Genomic DNA, 15668 nt, shown 5'->3' on the forward strand with positions numbered 1-15668 from the left:
AAGTGAGTGGCCCTTCTGCAGAACAACACCCCAGCAAGCTCATCGAGGGATATAGGCCAAGTGTAGTTCACGATTCAAGCCCCAGAGCTGTTTCAAACCCACAGCTATGAATAGCCAGCTGCTTCGACAGCAGAGCCATGCTGGGGAGGTTCACCAAGGGTCAGGGCAGCAGACAAACATGGCTGTGGCAGAGAGGGGACTCAGCAGAGGAGAACAGAGGGCCAGCCCTCGGTGTAGGGATGCTGCCCGCCATGTGTACATGAAAATGAAGGGACAATGTAAGGTGGCCAAAGCATCGTCTTGTACATGCTCTGATTAGAACTGTGGAGTCATTTAGGCTGGAAAAGACCATTTAAGATTATTGAGTCCAGCCGTTTACCCTACGCTGTCAAATCCACCACTAAACCGTGTCCGAGAGTGCCACATCTGCACATCTTCTAAACACCTCCAGGGATGGTGACTCCACCACTGCCCTGGGCAGCCTGTTCCGGTGCTTGACAACCCTCTTGGGGAAGAAATTGTTCCTAATACAGTCTAAACTTTACCTGCTGCAGCTTGAGGTCCTTTCCTCTTGTGCTATCACTTCGTATTTTGGAAAGCAGACAGACCCCCACCTCACAACCTCCCTTCAGGTGATAGAATCACTGCGGGATAGTCACTAAATCCTGGCCAGGGCCTAGAAAAGTCTGAGAAATTCAAGTGTCAAACATGCATCGCAGGGCAGAGGAACCTCTGGCAGATCCCATAGTTATCGGCTTGACAGTACAGGAACGTGTATTTGCACAACTACCGCACATCCACCCAAATCATGTACATGGACTTGGGAAACAGAGATCATACACTACCTCCGAAGAATGTGTCACAGTGAGGATTAAGCTTAAGAGATTCAGGTAGAAGAAGAGCTATGTACCCACAGGTTCAGGATTCTGTCTTCAAACAGTAGTTTGCAAGATAAATTTGTCAGCGAATATGTAAAAACACTTCCTTTGCAGGAGTACCATCCTCGTTGCTGCATCCAGTATCAGTAGTGTCAGCTTAAGAGGGAACGAGCACGGTGCTAACAAAGTCTGTGTTTCAGAAAAGATAAAACCTGCCCTGTGTGGGGAGAGTCTGCTCTGACTTCATCGGTGGCTCCAGCCATGCTCTGCCACCAGCTAAAATCATGGAACCACAGCCACGAAATAAAACTTGTTCTGGAATCAGAGCCATTGCTGACACTTAGATCTGACCCTTGTTTTCCAGAACAGTGGTCAATTAATTCACCAGTTTATTCTCAAAGGGCTTTGACAGCCAGGTCTTCACTGCCGTTCCTCTCTGGGGTGCAGCGTGCAACATGGAGGAGATTAGGCAATTAAGAGAAACATTTCCAATTTGACCCGGCTCTGAGGCAAGATATTTCAGCTGAGATCATTCGACAAACTACCGAAATCCGGGCAGGGACACCTTCCACTAGACCAGGGTGCTCTAAGCCCTGTCCAGCCTGGCCTTGCACACTGCCAGAGATGGAACATGCCTTCCAGCAGCAGACAAACAAACACGGCCACAAACACGGCCTGGAGCTGACAGCCTCTCTGCCGCTTTAAACCCACTCAGGAAGAGCCCCGACCACGAGACAAAGTGCTGATGAGCGCCCCGCGGCATGCAACAACCCTGCAGACCCCTCCCCGGCGCTCTAAGCTCACCGGACCCACCACAACCGGGAGGCGGCGCAGCCAGCCCGGGCGAGGACCCGAGGAACCTCACCCGGAGCCCATCCCCGCTGCCCCCCCGCACCTTGGGCCTGTTCTTGGCACGGGCCTTGCGGGGCGCCCTCACGGCCTCCAATATGCCCATGCTCTGCGTCACCACCGAGCCGCAGCCACGGGTACTGCGGCCGGAAGCAGGGAGAGATTGACACCGCCCCCAGCGGCTCCCTTCCAGTCAGCAGCGCGGTGGCTGCGTGAAGCACGGAAGGACTCAGCGCAGAACGCAGACCTGGGAGCGAGGAAATGGCCGCCCAGCCTGGGTGAGGCAGGTCTTCTGTCAGGAGGGGAGCGGGCTTGCAGTAGGCTCAGATACGGGCTCCTATGTGGGAAGGCTGGGCTCCTTAGTAAGGGCGTGGGGGGAGGTCGGACTGCTCCATAGGATCCTGTGAGGAGGCCAGGCCCCTCGATAGGTGTTTGAGATGAGGATCGGCCCTCCTACAAGGGCCTGTGGGGAACAGAATCCTTTATGAAGTGCTGTGTGGAGGCCACGCTCCTCTATAGGAGCCTGGGAGGGAGCTCGCTGCCCCCACTGAGGACCGGATGGGAGGCCAACGTCATCTCTGGGAACCGGGGAAGAATCCAAACTTCTCTGTAAGGGAGTGGCCAGGCTCCCCCTATAAGGACTGGCAGGGAGGCAAGGCTCATCTATGGAAGCCTAGGAGGAGGCCATGTTCCTTTCTGTGGACCTGTGGAGGGATGGAGTTGTCATAAAATGGCCGCGGGGGGAGGGACGGGCAGGCTGCTCCATAGGAGCCTGAGAGGAGGCCAAGCTCCCCTAAAGGGACTGGCAGGGAGGGAAAACTCTTCTATAGGAGCCTATTAGGATGCCAGCTTCCCCTATAGGGACTGTGCAGGGGCCAGGCTATCCTGTAATGCCCCGGGGGCAGAAGGGGGTGGGGTGGGATGCTTCTCCATAGGAGTCTGGGAGAAGGCCAGGTTTCTATATAAGGATTTGTTGGGAGGGCAAGCTGCTCCTGTAGGAAATGCAGGGTGAAAAACCAAGCTCCTACTACTGAGGATGGGGAATGTGAGGTCTCTTCTTTCTGCTTGTGCTGTAGCAGGACCTGGAAGTGCCAAGCGAGTGTGGCAGCCTGTCCTGCAGTGCCTGAGGCATCTCCAGCCACAGTGGGGCTCCAGGCTCAGCCTGAGGGACCAGGTGTCACTGACCCTTCTGAGCACTGCCCAGGTGCTCAGCCGCTCAAGGGAGTCATCGCTCGAGCCGAGGCCAAGCCCCCCTGGAGCAGAAGTGATTTTAACCAGTCCCCACATGGATGGGACCCTGCAGAGCTCAGTGCCTCCTTGCAGAAGACATTGTAGTTGAGAACCTAATGATCTTAAACAGGTAATGTCCACTCTCTTAGGCTTTGTACATTGGGCTTGAGAAATCCCTTTCTTATCGATATCATCTGTAATTTATAATATGTGTGGGAAACGTAAATTGTGCATGGGTGAAAGCAGAGATGATCCTGACCAGGAGCCCATTGCACATTGTGGAGCTGGTGATCCCCTGAGCAGGCACAGGGCTGGTCTGCACTGCCCAAACCCTGTGGCTGCAGGATGAGCTTGGCCATCTCATGGTAACAGGGGGTTTAGGGGCAGCCCCTGCCTAATACTGACCCGTACACCAGCTGCCTGGCCCTGCCTCTATCTGGAAATGCAGCAAGAAGTTCTCATGTGAACTTCCTTCATGAATAATGCTGTTTTCTTGTGATGCTTTGTATTTTAGCTCATAGGACCAAAAAGGAAGAGCTCTAACTCTGCCTGAAGGCAGCATGCCCAGCATCTGAAGGGACATAAGGTTTACATGCTATCTCTATCCCTCTTCTCATTTTGTCTTATTATAGAAGCTGTGGCCTCTCTTTCACTAGGGGGGAAAGCAGGAGCTGTGCAGCTGGTTATCAGGTTCTCTTCTTAGGCCGTTCACTTCTGTGTTTGTCTGGGAGGAGGAGAAACCCCTCTAGAGAGGCCTGTGAGGAAACTCAGCCTGAGTCTAGGGGCCCAGGGGGAGGCTAAAGTCTTGGTGTGTTCTGTCCCAGAGCTGTTGTGGTATTGAGCACGTAGGAAGTAAAGGCTGAGCAAGGATATGCTCTTGTAGGCTTCCTTACAGGAGAAGGAACTTGAGCATCCTAGGGTACTTTGAAGGTGTACCATCCCAGACAAAAAAGTGAGTATGACATCTTTTAGAAGAAAGATAGCCACCACGCAAGTCTCAAAACTTAATCTTAAAAGATGTATTTGAGAACTAAGACCTACAGCAGGGTCCTTCAGCAGAATATCTGTACACTTGGGCTTTCAGAAACAAAAATGGATAGCTTATTCCTTGCAATGTGCACTTTGCACAGTCCATTGTAATGCAGCAGGAGAGATGTTTAAGCTCACTGTCATCTTCTCCAGACAAGGAAATACAGTAAAAGCCCCAGGGACTGTCTGGCTTACACATGCACTGAAGTCACACAGATTCAACTTGAAGCACATCATACATCAGCAACTCCTGTTCCTCCAAAGTTAGTCACGGGGCACCAGGTTTAAACAGCTGAACTGTTTAAACTGAACTGGTCCCTTTATCCTCCATCCCTGTGTCATAAGGCATTGTGGAGCTACTTAAGCAATGCTGCACATGAGGATATATGAGAGAGACCAAAAATCTGGAAGCCCCTCACTGGGAGAGGTGGTTGAAGAGCTGAGCATCTTCTCCAAATTCTAAGCAACACTGCAGGTTGCAGGTTTGTGGCAGCACAGGCTGTCATTGGGTTGCTACACTGTGGACTGCTACACCAGGCAAGATGCAGATCACCTTCCACTATTAGCACTTAAGCCTGGAGCACATCTACAGCTAAGCCAGACACATAGCATATTGTTGGTGCTTCTCTAAGAGAGCTTCCCTGAAAGACATGGCCAAACTGAAACCTATATTGCAAGCTTAATCACCATTAAAGAAGGACTTTAGAAATAGGGAGAAGCTTAATCTGAGATCTGAGTGGAATATTTCTGCCCTAACCATAAGCCAGTTTCCCAAAACATTGTGCAGCACTCCCCTCAGCACGTACGGCTTCTTGGTTATCTCCAGCCTCTTCCAGATGGTTGCACATTGGAAGAACTTGAAATTAAAAACTTCTTCTGACACAGAGGGCCCCTGCATCTGGGTCCATTGCTTAGATTCCTTTTCTTGCCCCGACTGTGAAGATGGGATATCTGTCCAAGCAGTTTGCTGATCAAAGGCAAAGATTTGTAATAGGCGCTTTCTGAATGTGCAAATAATTATCTGAGTCCTCAAATACTTTGCTGAAACGGAGCACTTCCACTCTGTGTGGCTGCTCTGTGAAACGGTCTCTAGGTAAAAACTTAAGCTCAGGGCAGACACAACAGTGAAGCAGCTCTTTATTCATGTTTCTGCAAAAACAGGTGTCCTAGCAAGTAGGCACACACAGCAAAAGCAGAACTATGATTTCCAATCCCATCCACAAGTTCCCTCCCTTGATTCCCCATTGCTTGGGTACTCCAAGGCTTACAGCCTATTCAGTGCTTATAATCTATATGCTAACTGTCCCGCCTCTGTTTATACCTTCCCTTACTCGACTTTGTACGCCCCTTCCTCTTATTTATTAACCACATCATTATTAACCACATAATCCTTTTCCGGTACAATTCTCTAACTCTTTGGGAGACATGTGGTACCCCAACTTACTGTTTAACCAGCCTGCACCTGCTTAGTTTGTGCATAGAGAGTATTCTTTTTAACCTCGCAGTGAATCTTTCATCTAGAGGTGACATTGGCTTTAACCACAGAGTGTGTCTTTTTGAGTTACTATATCTCAAACCCTTTCTTTCATTCCCTTAGTAACTTAGCCCCAGCCCCAGTATTGAAAACTCTCAATATTGCAAAGCCTTCATATTGATCTTAAAGCTCTAATATTGGAAAGCCTTAATATTGCAAAGCCCAATCTCCAGTTCTGTGAAAACAACACTGTTTCTCTCACAATTCCCCCTTCCTCTTATTTATACCGGTTTTGGATTTCACACTTTCCATAAAGAAATGCCTCATATGTCGCTTCCAGTCTGGATAAAATAATTTCACGGTTTTGGTCTAAAGATAAGTCGTCCCAATCATCTTCACTTTTTTATTATTTTTGTTTTAATCTAAAGCATTTATCAGAGTAGGGTGGCGTTCCCATGAGCATTTGTTTTAACAGAGTTGTTTCAAGAAGTTGTATATGTCTTCCTATATATGGAATTAGGTAGCACCTTATAGCTATTAATACACATGCTGCTACAATTACAGAATCACAAAATCACAGAATCCCAGGGGTTGGAAGGGACCTCAAAAGATCATCTAGTCCAACCCCCCTGCAAGAGCAGGGTAACCTACAGTACATCACACAGGAACTTGTCCAGGCGGGCCTTGAATATCTCCAGTGTAGGAGACTCCACAACCCCCCTGGGCAACCTGTTCCAGTGCTCTGTCACTCTTACAGTAAAGAAGTTCTTCCTGATGTTAACGTGGAACTTCCTATGCTCCAGTTTACACCCATTGCCCCTTGTCCTGTCACTGGATATCACTGAAAAAAGCCTAGCTCCATCATCCTGACACCTACCCTTTACATATTTGTAAACATTGATGAGGTCACCCCTCAGTCTCCTCCAAGCTAAAGAGACCCAGCTCCCTCAGCCTCTCCTCATAAGGGAGATGTTCCACTCCCTTAATCATCTTTCTGGCTCTGCGCTGGACTCCTTCAAGCAATTCCCTGTCCTTCTTGAACAGAGGGGCCCAGAACTGGATGCAGTATTCCAGATGCGGCCTCACCAAGGCTGAGTAGAGGGGGAGGAGAACCTCTCTTGACCTACTAACCACTCCCTTTCTAATGCACCCTAAGATGCCATTTGCCTTCTTGGCAACAAGAGCACATTGCTGGCTCATGGTCATCCTCCTATCCACCAGGACCCCCACGTCCCTTTCCCCTTCGCTACTTTCCAGCAGGTCAACCCCCAACCTGTACTGGTACATGGGGTTGTTCTTCCCCAGATGCAAGACTCTACACTTGCCCTTGTTAAATTTCATCAAGTTTCTCCCCGCCCAACTCTCCAGCCTGTCCAGGTCTCGCTGAATGGCAACACAGTCTTCTGATGTGTCAGCCACTCCTCCCAGTTTTGTGTCATCAGCAAACTTGCTGATGGTGCACTCAGTTCCCTCAAAAGGAAAAACTGATACCACCATTCCTCTCCGTTTTCCAAACCAGGATTCTAACCATCCTGTTAAGGAAGTATCTGTTCTCGTATCTTCAGCCTATTCTTCTGCCAAGGTAGTGAGGCCTTGTAAGGCTTTGCTTATCTGGTGTTGTATTATTTGGAATAAATGTGCAACACGTATTCCCTAGCATTATGCATACTCCTCCTTTTTCAGCTAATATATCTAAAACTATTCTATTTTCACTGTATATTTGACCCATTCTACCCAGGCATTTGTATTTCTATATCCAGTTTCTCTTTCAAACATCTACTTCAAATGTTTAATTGCAATTACATTTACTACTTTAGGATTATGAGGTGGAGTCCATGTCCACACCGATGGAGGAATGGTAGTGTCCCCAGGCTGGCCACATTCATTCCTCTTTGGCTCCCAAGCCACTCTTCTAAATCTAGCAATTGAATCCCCTCTTGTCACATCTGCCCCTACACCATGAACTTGGCTTATTTCCCCTCCAGCACTTGCAATAGCAAGTGCTACGGGACCACACTCTAACCCCCCACAGTCAGATTCTATGTGACCTTTAAACATCATAATTTTACTTTTTAGAGATTTTCCCTAAGCACTGGGTGAGATCCACCCGTGCAAGCCAGTTGTAAACCAAACATCACTCCACCCAGGACAAGGTGATTCCCAGTATGGTTGGAGACAATACTCTGGGTATAAATATTTACCGCAACTTACTGTTTAACCAGCCTGCACTGGTTTAGTTTCATAAATTGTATGTAGATAATATTCTTTTTAACCACAGAGTGTGTCTTTCATCTAGAGATGACACTGTCCTGAACCACAGAGCATACCTTTTTGAGTAAGTACATCTCAAACCCTTTCTTTCGTTGCCTTAGGAACTTAATCCCAGACCTAGTATTGAAAACTCTCATTCTTGCAAAGCCTTACTATTGATCTTAAAGCTCTAAAATTGGAAAGTCTTAATATTGTAAAGCCCCATCCCCAATTATGCAAAAACAACACTGTTTCTCTCACAGCTGGGAGTAACTGGAAGCACCACCACACTGGCCAGACCAACAGTGTCTTCTGCCTGGAGAACCTACAAACAGGATCAAGAGCATCTAGAGATGTAGCCGTCAACTCTGGCATAACCAGGCTCACCGGAAAGAGAAAGCACAAAAAAATTAGGTCTGCTTATGAGAAGTGCTCATTACAAGATTCTACACAGGACAGAAACACTGGCCACCTGTGTTAAAGGGATGGGAGGCAATGGTGGGTGAGGCTGAAAGAGATGTCTTGATTCTATGATTCTATGATTTGCCTAACAACCAAAGCATTTTACCAAGTTCCATCAAACTGCAGAGACTGGTGGGATCCCAAGCTTGGACATCCTTAAGCTCCAGAAATGCCTACATACAGGGCTTTGACCAGAACTTCTCCTTAGTGAAACCTTGTCTCCAAAGTCAGAGTCCAGCTTCTCAGCATCTTTCAGGGGGGACCGGGCATCGCTGTCAGCTAAACCATTCCCTTTAGAGAGGGAAAGCTCATGATCTGATGGGGAAGAGCAAAAACAGAGCTCTTCTGTGGAACCAGAAGCCCCATAAAGCAAGTAATTCTGGCACACTGGTCGGGGTGGGTAGAGAAGCCCTCCTGCACAGTAGAAAAGACAGAGCCGAAGATCTGCGTGGCTCTGTGCTCCCCAGCTGCCCTGCCAGAGCTGGTGGGAAGGCCAAAGGTTAGGCCAGCCTGGGCTTTACGGAGACCTGATACCAAGGCATGTCATGGGGGGCTGACATGAAGCCAGAGGGCACTGCGGAAATAGTTGATCCACTCACACTCCTGGGTCTCAACTGAATCAACACAGACAAAAGAGCCCTAACTTCTGTGAGAAGAGAGCAAATCTCCTCTATTCTGATCTCTTCTCATCCCACTACAAAGATTCCTGTCCACAGCAAGGAGCAGGGGATTTTGTTCTTCTGCAGGAAAGAGGGTAACCATGAGTCATAGAATCATAGAACCGATTAGGTTGGAAAACAACTCGTCCAGAGAAGAAGTCATCCCTTTACACACCCGGGTACTTCAAAGATGAGCATTATGTTCAGGAGGGTCAGTATGACCAACGTGGAAGGGGTCACTCAGCACACCACTGCCTCTGAGGAGACTGCCTTCATGAGGGCACTCCATGTTCCGTAGGTACCCCATGGTCCTGCAATCTCAGCTGACTTCTCTCCCACAACTATGGTGCAATAAAAAAGCTTTGGGGATCTATGAAAGCAAAGTGTCTTGACTCGTTTGTGTTCCCTCTCTTTCTTGCCCATCCCTTTTCCAAGCAGTTTTAAGCCCAAGTCTTTTGAAATGTGCTGTCTGGTATAGCTCAGTTTCATGAGCCTGAAAGACAGCTTTTCCTCCCACATGTACATATGCACTTGTTACCACTTGCAGTTGGCAAGCTTGCAGCAGAAATGGGCTAAAACCTCAAACTCTGCACTTCCTGTCCATAGTATCACAGAATCATAGAATAGTTAGGGTTGGAAAGGACCTTCAGTTCATCTAGTTCCAACCCCCTGCCATGGGCAGGGACACCTCGCAATAAACCATACCACCCTAGACTGTGTCCAGCCTGGCTTTGAACACTGCCAGGGATGGAGCATTCACAACTTCCTTGGGCAACCCATTCCAGGCCTCACCACCTTCACAGTAAAGAACTTCTTCCTTATATTTAACCTGAACTTCCCCTGTTTATGTTTGAAGTCATTACCCCTTGTCCTATCACTACAGTCCCTAATGAAGAGCTCCTCCCCAGCATCCTTGTGGGCCCCTTTCAGGCACTGGAATCTGGTAGGAGGTCTCCACACAGCATTCTCCTCTCCAGGATAAACAGCCACAACTCTCTCAGCCTGCCTTTATATGCGAGGTGCTCCAGCCCCCTTGTCATCCTCATGGCCCTCCTCTGGACTAGCCCTAACAGCTCCATGTCCTTTTTATGTTGAGGGCACCAGAACTGTACGCAATACTCCAAGTGAGTTCTCACGAGAACAGAGTACAGGAGCCGGATCACCTCCTTCAACCCTTGGTTACACATCGCAGACAGCTGCAAGACACAGGTCAGCAGCAGAGCAGCATCATGGTCCTCTTGCCACCAGCTCTGGACTTCCCTAGCACTTGCTGGAAGTCCTGGCTAGACCATTTTGCTATGAGACAGTCTGCTTTAGACTGATACATCTGCTCAGAGGGGTTCGCATGCTACCACGTGAGATACATGGTGAAGGGCTGCTGGCACACTGGGTTCCCATGGAGATGTCTTCACCCAGCTTGCATTCCCAGTGTGTCAGCACCTTCTGCTGCAAACTCATTTAAAGTCCTTCAGAGATTCAGAGTCTGCTAGGTGGTGTCATGGCTGTAGGACACACTGGCCTTAAGTCACTAAGTAGCCAGAGGTGACCACCGCTGTTCAGTATAATGGCCACAACAAACATGCAAACAGGTTAATGGGCAAAAAGGTCACTGCTTTGATTCTGTTACTTTGAAAAGGTAGTGGAAGGAAAAATAAAAACAAAAAAAGGAGTGAAAACCATGAAGTGGTGGGACCTGAAACGTAGAAGGCATGCCTAAGGCACACACAGGGCTAGCTGCAACATGTACTGCTACTTCACTGCCAGGGCAAAACAGAGAAGACAGATCTGTGCCATCCCGGACCCCTGCAACGAGGAGCGGACATCCAGAGGACCACACTGCCACGTGAAGGTGTTTGGGGACTTTTACCCCACAAGCTTTGACGTGCTCTTTGCCATTATTCCTGGATCTTCTCCGGTGTGGTAACGCTCTGCTGGTAACTCCTGCCTGTGAGAGAAATCACACTCTCATCTGAGTAACACTGATTAAAAAGACCCTTTGCTGGAAGGCAGTACATGAAACACGAATTGGCAGGGACATCAGGGAGAAAGCAGCAGTAATGTGTGAGCTCAGCTATGGATGTGCACTGCAAGGAAATGCAGAGCTGTGCAGCAAGGTGGAGGGTCATGCATCAGAGAAACTATGAGAAACGGGAAATGGGCTGTGAAGCCATGGCATGGCTCTTGAGTGAGCTCCACCTCTGGTATGTGGAGCATGAGTTTCTGAGAAGCCAGCCCCGACCCAGGATCTGGAACTCACTCAAGAGCCATGCCATTGCTTCACACCCCCTGCCCCTGGAAACTCTCCCCTCACCCTCCAAAGCCTGCATTTCCACACTCACCAGAGTCTTCTGGTAATGATTTCATCTGAGCCAGACTGAGGAACAGCTGCCAAAACTGGGAGAGAGAAGAAAGCTACAGCAGAGCCAACGTGCATCACCAACGGTATTGAAGCCCAGCTAGAGAACATTGCCAGCCCTTCCATCTCACCCCCAAACCCAGAGCTGGGAGAAGAGTTAGGGGGCAGGAGAGCTCCAAGAACATACACCCGTCCTGTCCCAAGGCCACCCACCTCTCTATACCTTCTCCTGCTGCTTCTGTGTAACCCTGTTTGCGCTGTGGGGCACAGCTTGTTCCGCCTCACCCTTATCCTTGCAGCGCTGCTCATGAAGGCACTTGGCCTAGGAGAGCCAACAAACAGGGCAGGACAGTGTTAGCAAGCAGTGAGTTGCTATTACAGCTCATGCAGGTAGCTCTGGAGGAAAACACAGGCTCCAAGTGAAGAGGTGGCCAAAGGCTGCGCGCAGAGCAGGGGACAGCACACAAGCCCCCCAGTGCCATACTGCTTGACCAAAACTGACCTCACAAGACAAGCTGCTCTTCATTTGGCATGAAAACCTCATAGCAATCGAGTTCTTGACATCTAAATCACTCTTATCCAACCGTGCAAGGCTGCTACCAGCAATGTCCCTGGTGTACTCTTCAGTTTTTCAGAGCCCACTATGGAGACTTTAATGTGACAGTCTTCCTTTGCTGCAGCTCTTGATGTAGTGTCTGCATGAACTGCAGCAGAGGAAGACCCTCATACGTAAGACGGAGCCAGCACTGTGCGCGTGTGTTAGCAGTGTTAAACCATATAGCAAGAAAGAGCAGCATGTCTGCTTTACTTCCACGGTCTTCTAGTACTGCAGATTCCTGGTTTTGTGAATCGCCTCCATTATCAGCTCTATCTGTGAAGACAACAAAGCCAGAGTCAACACATTACTGACCATCAAAGCTCCACAATGGACTACGTGACTTAGGAAAGGAAGAGGCACAGTACAAACTCAGATAGCCTTAAGGACCTATGTTCACCTAAAGCATCTTCACAGAACACACCTTTTATACTTCTAGCTAAGCCTCCACCTGTTTAAGCAAAGGAACTCTACAAATGAAATCCACCAATATATAGTACTGTATCATCTCCATAGAAGCTAGGGAAATTGGGAAGCGAACTCCCTTCTGCTGTGTCCAAATTTGTAGCAGTTTGCTCTCATTTTCCAGACAAAGGAATCTGAAGCCAGAAGAGGTTAAAAGGCTTGCCAATTTTGGCAAAGCCTATGGACATCACGCAACACTATACATATGAGATACAGGTATACATGCTTTAAGAACATTGCCGGCTGAGGCTGGTGTCTCTGGAGCTGAGCCCCTGCGATAGGCATCCACAAAAGACACCCAAAGGAGATGTGGCAGTTAGAAGAAGGAAGTCAGAGCTTCAGCAGCAGGGTTTCAACATATAGGAAGGAGCTCAGGACTTCCCAGCAGTGGCAGGCACTGGGAGCATGCAGGGGGCTGGGGCATGATGGGAGACATGAGCCAGGAGCCAGGATTCATCACCAAGGATGGTGATGGATCAACATCCTGACCTTCTTCCAATGCTATTTTTCTTTTCCCTGAATTCCTCCATTTTCATTGCTTCTTCCCAAAGGGCTTGTGCCAGCTAGATCTGACCTTGTCCCACACTGTACCTCTGCAAAGAAAAGTTTCATATATAGAGAGATATAAACAAATATACATACATATATATCTATATACTTATACACATACACACATACATGAAAAGGCCCTGTTGTTCAAATCAACTGCTCTAGCTGACATCAAACTGACCCCATAGCACACCTACCTTTGCAGGATCATATAAATGCAGCATGACTTTTGAAGCAGCATCCAAGCAGCATTACCTATGTCAGCGTCAGTCCTGCTGGGGGCCACCTTTCAGTATAAGAAAACTGGTATCAAGAAGTTATTCAAGCAAGCACAATAAAGTCTGCCCCTCACCCCAAGAATTCAGCCAGGTTTCAACACACAGCAACCTGAAGCAGAGTCGCCCCAGGTTAGCACACAGCAAGCTGGGGCACAGAAAAACTGATACTAAAAAAGACCTCAGGAAAATCCTGCTGAAAGTGAGTGGCCCTACTGCAGAACAGCAGCCCAGCAAGCTCATCGAGGGATATAGGCCAAGTGTAGTTCACGATTCAAGCCCCAGAGCTGTTTCAAACCCACAGCTATGAATAGCCAGCTGCTTCGACAGCAGAGCCATGCTGGGGAGGTTCACCAAGGGTCAGGGCAGCAGACAAACGTGGCTGTGGCAGAGAGGGGACTCAGCAGAGGAGAACAGAGGGCCAGCCCTCGGTGTAGGGATGCTGCCCACCATGTGTACATGAAAATGAAGGGACAATGTAAGGTGGCCAAAGCATCGTCTTGTACATGCTCTGATTAGAACTGTGGAGTCATTTAGGCTGGAAAAGACCTTTTAAGATTATTGAGTCCAGCCGTTTACCCTACGCTGCCAAATCCACCACTAAACCGTGTCCCGAAGTGCCACATCTGCACATCTTCTAAACACCTCCAGGGATGGTGACTCCACCACTGCCCTGGGCAGCCTGTTCCGGTGCTTGACAACCCTCTTGGGGAAGAAATTGTTCCTAATACTCAGTCTAAACTTCACCTGCTGCAGCTTGAGGTCCTTTCTTCTTGTCCTATCACTTCGTTTTTTGGAAAGCAGACAGACCCCCACCTCACAACCTCCCTTCAGGTGATAGAATCACTGCAGTATAGTCACTAAATCCTGGCCAGTGCCTAGAAAAGTCTGAGAAAGTCAAGTGTTAAACATGCATCGCAGGGCAGAGGAACCTCTGGCAGATCCCACAGTTATCGGCTTGATAGTACAGGAACGTGTATTTGCACAACTACCGCACATCCACCCAAATCATGTACATGGACTTGGGAAACAGAGATCATACACTACCTCCGAAGAATGTGTCACAGTGAGGATTAAGCTTAAGAGATTCAGGTAGAAGAAGAGCTATGTACCCACAGGTTCAGGATTCTGTCTTCAAACAGTAGTTTGCAAGATAAATTTGTCAGCGAATATGTAAAAACACTTCCTTTGCAGGAGTACCATCCTCGTTGCTGCATCCAGTATCAGTAGTGTCAGCTTAAGAGGGAACGAGCACGGTGCTAACAAAGTCTGTGTTTCAGAAAAGATAAAACCTGCCCTGTGTGGGGAGAGTGTGCTCTGACTTCATCGGTGGCTCCAGCCATGCTCTGCCACCAGCTAAAATCATGGAACCACAGCCATGAAATAAAACTTGTTCTGGAATCAGAGCCATTGCTGACACTTAGATCTGACCCTTGTTTTCCAGAACAGTGGTCAATTAATTCACCAGTTTATTCTCAAAGAGCTTTGACAGCCAGGTCTTCACTGCCGTTCCTCTCTGGGGTGCAGCGTGCAACATGGAGGAGATTAGGCAATTAAGAGAAACATTTCCAATTTGACCCGGCTCTGAGGCAAGATATTTCAGCTGAGATCATTCGACAAACTACCGAAATCCGGGCAGGGACACCTTCCACTAGACCAGGGTGCTCTAAGCCCTGTCCAGCCTGGCCTTGAACACTGCCAGAGATGGAACATGCCTTCCAGCAGCAGACAAACAAACACGGCCACAAACACGGCCTGGAGCTGACAGCCTCTCTGCCGCTTTAAACCCACTCAGGAAGAGCCCCGACCACGAGACAAAGTGCTGACGAGCGCCCCGCGGCGTGCAACAACCCTGCAGACCCCTCCCCGGCGCTCTAAGCTCGCCGGACCCACCACAACCGGGAGGCGGCGCAGCCAGCCCGGGCGAGGACCCGAGGAACCTCACCCGGAACCCATCCCCGCTGCCCCCCCGCACCTTGGGCCTGTTCTTGGCACGGGCCTTGCGGGGCGCCCTCACGGCCTCCAATATGCCCATGCTCTGCGTCACCACCGAGCCGCAGCCACGGGTACTGCGGCCGGAAGCAGGGAGAGATTGACACCGCCCCCAGCGGCTCCCTTCCAGTCAGCAGCGCGGTGGCTGCGTGAAGCACGGAAGGACTCAGCGCAGAACGCAGACCTGGGAGCGAGGAAATGGCCGCCCAGCCTGGGTGAGGCAGGTCTTCTGTCAGGAGGGGAGCGGGCTTGCAGTAGGCTCAGATACGGGCTCCTATGTGGGAAGGCTGGGCTCCTTAGTAAGGGCGTGGGGGGAGGTCGGACTGCTCCATAGGATCCTGTGAGGAGGCCAGGCCCCTCGATAGGTGTTTGAGATGAGGATCGGCCCTCCTACAAGGGCCTGTGGGGAACAGAATCCTTTATGAAGTGCTGTGTGGAGGCCACGCTCCTCTATAGGAGCCTGGGAGGGAGCTCGCTGCCCCCACTGAGGACCGGATGGGAGGCCAACGTCATCTCTGGGAACCGGGGAAGAATCCAAACTTCTCTGTAAGGGAGTGGCCAGGCCCCCCCTATAAGGACTGGCAGGGAGGCAAGGCTCATCTATG

The 15668-nt window shown here is 49.5% G+C and overlaps 4 long non-coding RNA genes across 13 annotated transcripts in view; 2 read left to right on the top strand and 2 right to left on the bottom strand.

Annotated features, from left to right (window-relative positions):
- Positions 1-2306, bottom strand: part of LOC136005809 (uncharacterized) — a 10116-nt gene extending 7810 nt beyond the window's left edge. For 2 of the 6 annotated variants that reach the window (XR_010608924.1, XR_010608922.1), the window contains exons 1-2: positions 1774-2303; positions 546-686 (exon numbers count right to left, since the gene is read on the bottom strand). This is a non-coding gene — a long non-coding RNA (uncharacterized LOC136005809). Of the gene's footprint in view, positions 1-545; positions 687-1773 lie in introns of all 6 variants that reach the window. The other 4 variants (XR_010608923.1, XR_010608921.1, XR_010608920.1 and 1 more) reach the window with 4 other exon arrangements.
- LOC136005800 (uncharacterized) lies at positions 1756-9214 on the top strand. Its single transcript, XR_010608906.1, has 3 exons — positions 1756-2005; positions 2804-3087; positions 7974-9214. It is a non-coding gene; the product is annotated as an uncharacterized LOC136005800 (long non-coding RNA).
- Positions 9215-10421: 1207 nt separating this feature from the next.
- On the bottom strand, positions 10422-15597 carry LOC136005808 (uncharacterized). Of its 4 annotated transcripts, none has more exons than XR_010608918.1 (6): positions 15047-15583; positions 12994-13082; positions 12737-12840; positions 11690-12058; positions 11171-11509; positions 10422-10776 (listed from the first exon to the last, which is right to left on the bottom strand). It is a non-coding gene; the product is annotated as an uncharacterized LOC136005808 (long non-coding RNA). The 4 variants fall into 4 exon arrangements; XR_010608917.1 differs by having other exon boundaries at positions 11171-11225; positions 11401-12058; XR_010608916.1 differs by having other exon boundaries at positions 11171-12058; positions 15047-15597.
- LOC136005801 (uncharacterized) overlaps positions 14647-15668 on the top strand; it is a 107354-nt gene continuing 106332 nt past the window's right edge. The window contains exon 1 of one of the 2 annotated variants that reach the window (XR_010608909.1): positions 14647-15278. This is a non-coding gene — a long non-coding RNA (uncharacterized LOC136005801). The remainder of the gene's footprint in view (positions 15279-15668) is intronic. The other variant, XR_010608908.1, reaches the window with a different exon arrangement.

Source organism: Lathamus discolor, chromosome Z (assembly GCF_037157495.1).
Source record: "Lathamus discolor isolate bLatDis1 chromosome Z, bLatDis1.hap1, whole genome shotgun sequence".
NCBI classification, from domain to species: Eukaryota; Metazoa; Chordata; class Aves; order Psittaciformes; family Psittacidae; genus Lathamus; species Lathamus discolor.